The 6,280-nt window shown below is 42.5% G+C and overlaps 1 long non-coding RNA gene across 1 annotated transcript; it reads right to left on the reverse strand.

Moving 5' to 3' along the window:
* Nucleotides 1–837: 837 nt before the first annotated feature.
* LOC143123873 (uncharacterized) lies at nt 838–1,290 on the reverse strand. The gene is made up of 2 exons (XR_012986933.1): nt 1,188–1,290; nt 838–925 (listed from the first exon to the last, which is right to left on the reverse strand). It is a non-coding gene; the product is annotated as an uncharacterized LOC143123873 (long non-coding RNA).
* Between the last annotated feature and the right edge of the window lie 4,990 nt (nt 1,291–6,280).

Here is a 6,280-nt window from a genome sequence, read left to right on the forward strand (position 1 = left end):
TGAATATATATGTGTTTGTTATGCTGTGTGAAAGTTGAGTTGGAGTATTGGGCAGGAGGCTCTCTGTGACTATATGGTGCTGTGTGTGTTGAGGAGTATAGTCAAAGTCCTTTTAGGAAAGTCCCTCCACTCGGCGGCCATATTGCAACGCTTTTTGGGCACTCATCGGGCATCCTATTCGGCAGAAATACGCGTGTGCAAGGCTTCACGACACCAATCTTGCTCCAGCAGCGAGTTCACAACACATGATTGGCACGATGTCTTCACAACACACCATATGATTGGCTCAATGTATTCACATCACACCACATGATTGGCTCAATGTATTTCCAGATAGCAAACATACACTGGGACGGAACTGGGCCACACCTACCACAACGTCCGGCACGGATCTGCATAATGGACCTGATCCGGCGTCCAAACGCACATCGGTCCAAAATTGGTCTGGATCCGTTTGACGGATCTGGTACCAATAAGGGCTAAGACTGGCCCAGTTCCGTATGGTAGTCTGTGTTACTGACGCGCTCCAGATCTGCTTATCATATGCAATACGGGTCCGCTTATTGTGTGTGGTACGGACCCGTTTATCAGACATCAGCCGGCTTTATTTGACATGTGAAATGTGATTGGTAATTAGGCCTAATTATCCTGAAAAATCTGTTTGCTACACATTTGCTAACAGGTTCGTTATAGGTTCACCCAGGCTAAAGTTCGTAACGTTTTCCCAACAGCTCAACTGATAAACATAAGCTAGGCTACAAACACAAGAGGGGGGTAAAAAAAACTTTACACATTAGTGTCTAATTATTTTTTTATTCAACAACCTGGCTGTAGAAGTGCAATCCCAGACAAAGTTTAAGTCGTGTTAATTCCACTGTTCCCATCGATATTCAGGCTGTCTTCCTCAGTCATCTCCATGGTCAATCTGAAACAACACAAAATAAACATTAGCCATTTATTCCTTTTTGAAAATAGGTAGTCACAATTACACTCGTTTTTTATCATCAGTGATCCTGTTAGCGTTATCAATGTTTTTTCCAAAAGAGTTATTGTGATGGCTGTTTTGCTTAAGCTATAGGTAGTAGCCCATATTGCTGGAAAATAATAGTATAACCTTAAAGTTATCAATCGCTCGGTTGCTTGTTGTTGTCTCTGAATAAAACAGAGATAAAAAGCAGATAACCTACCTTGAAAAGTTGGGCTGTCCTAGTCCAACCCCAGGCTGGCAAATCATGTCAAAAGATTGATAGTGAGCAAACCAAAGATCCTTGATTAACGTTACTGCTTGGACTTCTGCATGTGTGGAAAGAATATGGGGTTGTCTCATAGCACTGTTAGATCTGACACAAACAACAATTGACTATTTTTACCACTGCTAGGTAATAATAAAAATAATGAAACGAACATATGATCAATATTCTTTTCCAGCCTTACTGTAGAAATGAAGTGGCCATGGGAACATAGTGCACCCCCATAGTTTCTACATTTGTGCCATTCCAAAATAACTTTTTTTTCTGGGTCTGCTGTGAAAAAATGGTCCTTCGGCTCATATCCGTATCACAGGTTTGGGCCAAATCAGTGTTTTGTATTTTAAAAGCATCTCTTGACTTCCAGTTGAGTTGCGGAAATTGGACCTGGGACAAATCTGTAAACCGGTGATAAAACAGCATTGCTAGCAGAGCTGAAACCTGTATCAGGAGCAGACCTGGCCCACAGTCAGATACCGTATGTCCGCTACAGGCGGATCTAAAGGCTTTTATGCGGATCCGGCCCAAAGGAAATTGCTATCTGGGTTCACATGTCAACGTTTTGCCGAGGAAGGGGTGGGATATGTGCAGACATTGGCATTACAAACTAACCCCATGCATTTCTATGGAGGATTTTTTGAGTGCTGTGTCTCCTCATTAGAAAGTCTCTGGTATAGTCAGAGACAAAACACTCAAAACATCCTCCATAGAGATGTAGTTAGTTTGTAAGGCCAATATGGCGGTTGACTACACAAATCCCGCTTTTTCCGCGGCAAAAAAGTCAATATGAGAATACATTGTGCCAATCATGTGGTGTGTTGTGAATACAACTCGGCTCATTGTGTCAAAACTTTACACACAAGCACACAAGACACAACACTGGGAAATAAACCATTCACATCTATGTTGAATTGAAACTCTGCTATCAAAACATAACAATCCTTTGTCAAAATTTCACTCTGATGACAAAATGATACACACTTGCATCATATGAATACACTTTCAGATTAGCAGCAACACACTAGTGTACGTGGAAAAACACTGCAGTCAGTTAGCATTCTGTGAAGCTCAATGCAACACTTACAGTTTTTGTTATGTTGTTTTTCCAACAAAGGTTTTCACAACAACCAAAAATGAAAGTACTGAAAGGTCACAAATGACATCAACTCAATACTGTACATCACAGTACTATAGTGTACTACAGTACTACTTTACAGTACAGTACAGTAAATGCAGTAACACAAAAATAAAACAAAAACACTGTAAAAACAAAAATACACTACTGTAAATACAGAAAAACAGGCTTAGATGTGGTGGACTCTCTGTCCAGCTTCCCTCATTGTGTTGTCCCAATGGTACCATGAAATTTCATTTATGAACGAAGTGTCTTATGTATGAAATAGTGTGCCGTGTGCAGGAGCAAGTGTATTGCAGAATTGGAACTAAAGTGCAAAGCAGCGCTTTTGTTTAAAGATGCCCTGCCACACGTATTTCATTACTTTGTGGTAATGTCTGAAGTTCTACCATAGACTCTGTAACATTTTTTGTGGAAAACATGCCTTGGTTACCTTGTTTCAAGCCATTCCAGTGTGGTATTGAAAGCCTGCATGAAGACTCAGCTCAATTTGCGCCAGTTCTCATTAATATTCAACGAGCTAAGCTGCTTGACTCTGATTGGCTAACAGCTAGTAGGTTTCGTCCATAACATGACAGCCGTTATCAACTAATTTTAGCTTCATGGCATGAACTTAGCTTGGCTAGCAAGTGCTAGCATTGTCCAAATGTGCATAAATAAAACCTGCTAGGCTAATGAGTGCATTAAACCTATATAACATAACGCTTTCTTGAGTTGACAATAACGTTTTAGTTACGGACTGCACTGGGGGGTATTCCAAGTATGTGGTTTAGTGATAAACCTGGGTAAGTTAACTCAGAGTAAGTGGTAAACCTCCTACAACAAGAGCCCTATGGTATTGAATTTCCCATCTGGCTCCTAATTCACCACTCTGCTAGGCTTCCTGCGTCCCCCTGGTGGTCATTTCAGGCTAATGCATGCAAATCTGGCTCCTTATTCACCACTCTGCTAGGCCCCCTGCGTCCCCCCGGTGGTCATTTCAGGCTAATGCATGCAAATCTGGCTCCTTATTCACTACTCTGCTAGACCCCCTGGGTCTCCCTGGTGGTTTTTTCTCAACCTCATGCTCTTTCTGGTTTGTTTCCTGATGAGCTCATGCAATCATGTGTTGTTAGATGTCAAACAGAAACATGCAGTCAGAGACGGATAGACAGACAGACAGACAGACAGGAAAAGAGTTGTGTGTAATCTAAAGGTTTACGGTTATGAGATGTCAGACAGACAGGCACACACTCAGACAGACAGACAGACAGACAGGTGTGTAGTTGTGGAAGCTATAGTGTGTGTAAAACAGAGGGAGACAGTTGAACTAGACACACAGGGTAGGAGTGGCTTTGAGGAGTCTTTAAACAGTCATTATGGACTCTCTATTATGGTGCCAAAGAGCCTGTGTGTGTGTGTGTGTGTGTGTGTGTGCGTGTGTGTGTGTGTGTGTGTGTACGTGCGTGTGTGTCTGCAGCCATTATGGACTCTAATGGTGCCAAAGAGCCAAGCACCAGCAGATATACAGACAGGTCAAAGCTAACTAGCCTGCTAACTACAGCATCTTTATTGTGTTTTTATATCCTTACTTATATCCATACTTGATGTTGTTCAATACAGTTTCAATTTGTTTTAGAGCTAAATGACTAGCAGCCAAAGAGCCATATCTACTGACCAGGTAGTGACTAGCAGCAGGCGAAGATCATCTCTGAAGAGCCATATTAACTGACCAGGTAGTGTAGCTGGTTCTTCACCTGTGGGGCGCTATATGCTAGGTGCATGATTCTCCCTGTTACAAGTTTGTTACCATCAAAATGACTTCAAAGCTGTTATATTAAGGTAATACAACTTGCATGGTGCTGCTTTAAAGGCTATCTAGTGGCATAAACATACCTTAACATACAAAAAACACCTCAACAAACAAAAACACCCCTTAACTAATAGAAACATCCCAAATGTTGTCTGTCTGTCCAAACATCCCAAGTTGGGCATCTGCTTTGGGGCAGCCGTGGCCTACTGGTTAGCGCTTCGGACTTGTAACCGGAGGGTTGCTGGTTTGAACCCCGATCAGTAGGCACGGCTGAAGTGCCCTTGAGCAAGGCACCTAACCCCTCACTGCTCCCCGAGCGCCGCTGTTGCAGGCAGCTCACTGCGCCGGGATTAGTGTGTGCTTCACCTCACTGTGTGTTGACTGTGTGCTGTGTGTGTTTCACTAATTCACGGATTGGGATAAATGCAGAGACCAAATTTCCCTCATGGGATCAAAAGAATATATATACTTATACTTAAATAAAAACAAAAACACCCCTTAACCGTACCACATGTTGAAAGTGTTATGCTGAGGCGCTAAGCCAGGCTGTTCTCCCTGCCCTCAAAAAAAGGTTATTGAAGTTCAAAAACGGAGCATGGCCTCTCCATCAACGGGTTGTGTGTGTGTGATGATCAGGATTGATAAAGGTGTCGAGTTTGGATTAGGCTTGTAACAGGGCCAACAGGAGCAGTTGCCACATTTAGCATCACATTACATGGTTTCACATTGACCCATTACTGTCCTGCATCATTAAGCAGGTCAGCTCTCAGTGATATTACTGTAACAGACTCATGACTCATCACTATTACCAGGTCATGACTCAGCACAATCAAAGTCCTTTTAGGCAAGTCCCTCCACTCGGCGGCCATATACCAACGTTTTATGGGCACTCATCGGGCACAGTCTTTGGGTCGAACTGCGCGTGCGCAAGGCTTCACGACACCAATCTTGCTCCAGCGGCGAGATCACAACACATGATTGTCAAGATGTCTTCACAACAAACCATATGATTGGCTCAATGTATTCACATCACACCACATGATTGGCTCAATGTATTCACATGTCGACGTTTTGCCAAGGAAGGGGTGGGATATGTGTAGACAACGGCCATATTGGCGTTACAAACTAACCCCATGCATTTCTATGGAGTATTTTTTGAGTGCTGTGTCTCCTCATTAGAAAGTCTCTGGCACAATTAACAGGTCATGAGCTCTCCTCATGTCCAACCAGCAAACACAAATGGTCCTCAGTGTTGATTTGGTTTGTTTATTTATTTACATATGGATGTCTATGTGTGTACAAATCAGGGACTGAAAACAGAATGATTTTCATTTTGGTTCGTTCTAAGCAAAAACATTATTTTTTGTTTCTGTTCCGGTGTTCCAAAGCCTCTCCTCTAAATGGTAACCGGTTAGAATGCTATAGAAGAACGGTTAATGACATTCCTTTAAAAATGACATTGTCTTTACAAATTGCTTCCTGACCAGTGGCACAGTACTATTAATAACAGAGCAAATGCAAATGGCTGTTCTCAGTATTGTTTATTTTGTTTGAGTACATGTGGTTATGTGTGTGTGTGTGTGTGTGTGTGTGTGTGTGTGTGTGTGTTTATGCTGGTTGAGTTGAGCATGTTGTGTGCCTTTGTCTGAAGGCTGACACTGCTTGTTTTGGGACTTTGTGACCCTATTTGATGTATTAAATTGTAAATCTTTGAAACCTTACTGGGTGTTTCCCCATTCCTGTGCTGCATTCATTATATGTGCATAACAGTATCCACATGTAGGTGTGTGTTTATTTATGTTTAAAATAATCCCTCTCTCTCTCACACCCCTTGTGTGCGTATGTGTGTGTGTGTGTGAGTGTGTGTGTGTGTGTGTATGTATGTGTGCATGTGTGCGCGCGTGTGTGTGTGTGTGTGTGTATGTGTGTGTGTATGTGTGTGTGTGTGTGTGTGTGTGTGTGTGTCTGTGTGTGTGTGTGTGTGTGTGTGTGTGTGTGTGTGTGTGTGTGTGTGTGTGTGTGTGTGTGCGTATGTGTGTGTGTATGTGTGTGTGCGTGTGTGTGTATGTGTGTGTGCGTATGTGTGTGTGTGTGTGTGTGTGTGTA

This window comes from Alosa pseudoharengus, unplaced genomic scaffold (assembly GCF_046254945.1).
Source record: "Alosa pseudoharengus isolate Yale_2024_CS ecotype anadromous, Long Island Sound unplaced genomic scaffold, YU_APseudo_1.1 YU_APseudo_1.1_scf_15, whole genome shotgun sequence".
Classification (NCBI taxonomy): Eukaryota; Metazoa; Chordata; class Actinopteri; order Clupeiformes; family Clupeidae; genus Alosa; species Alosa pseudoharengus.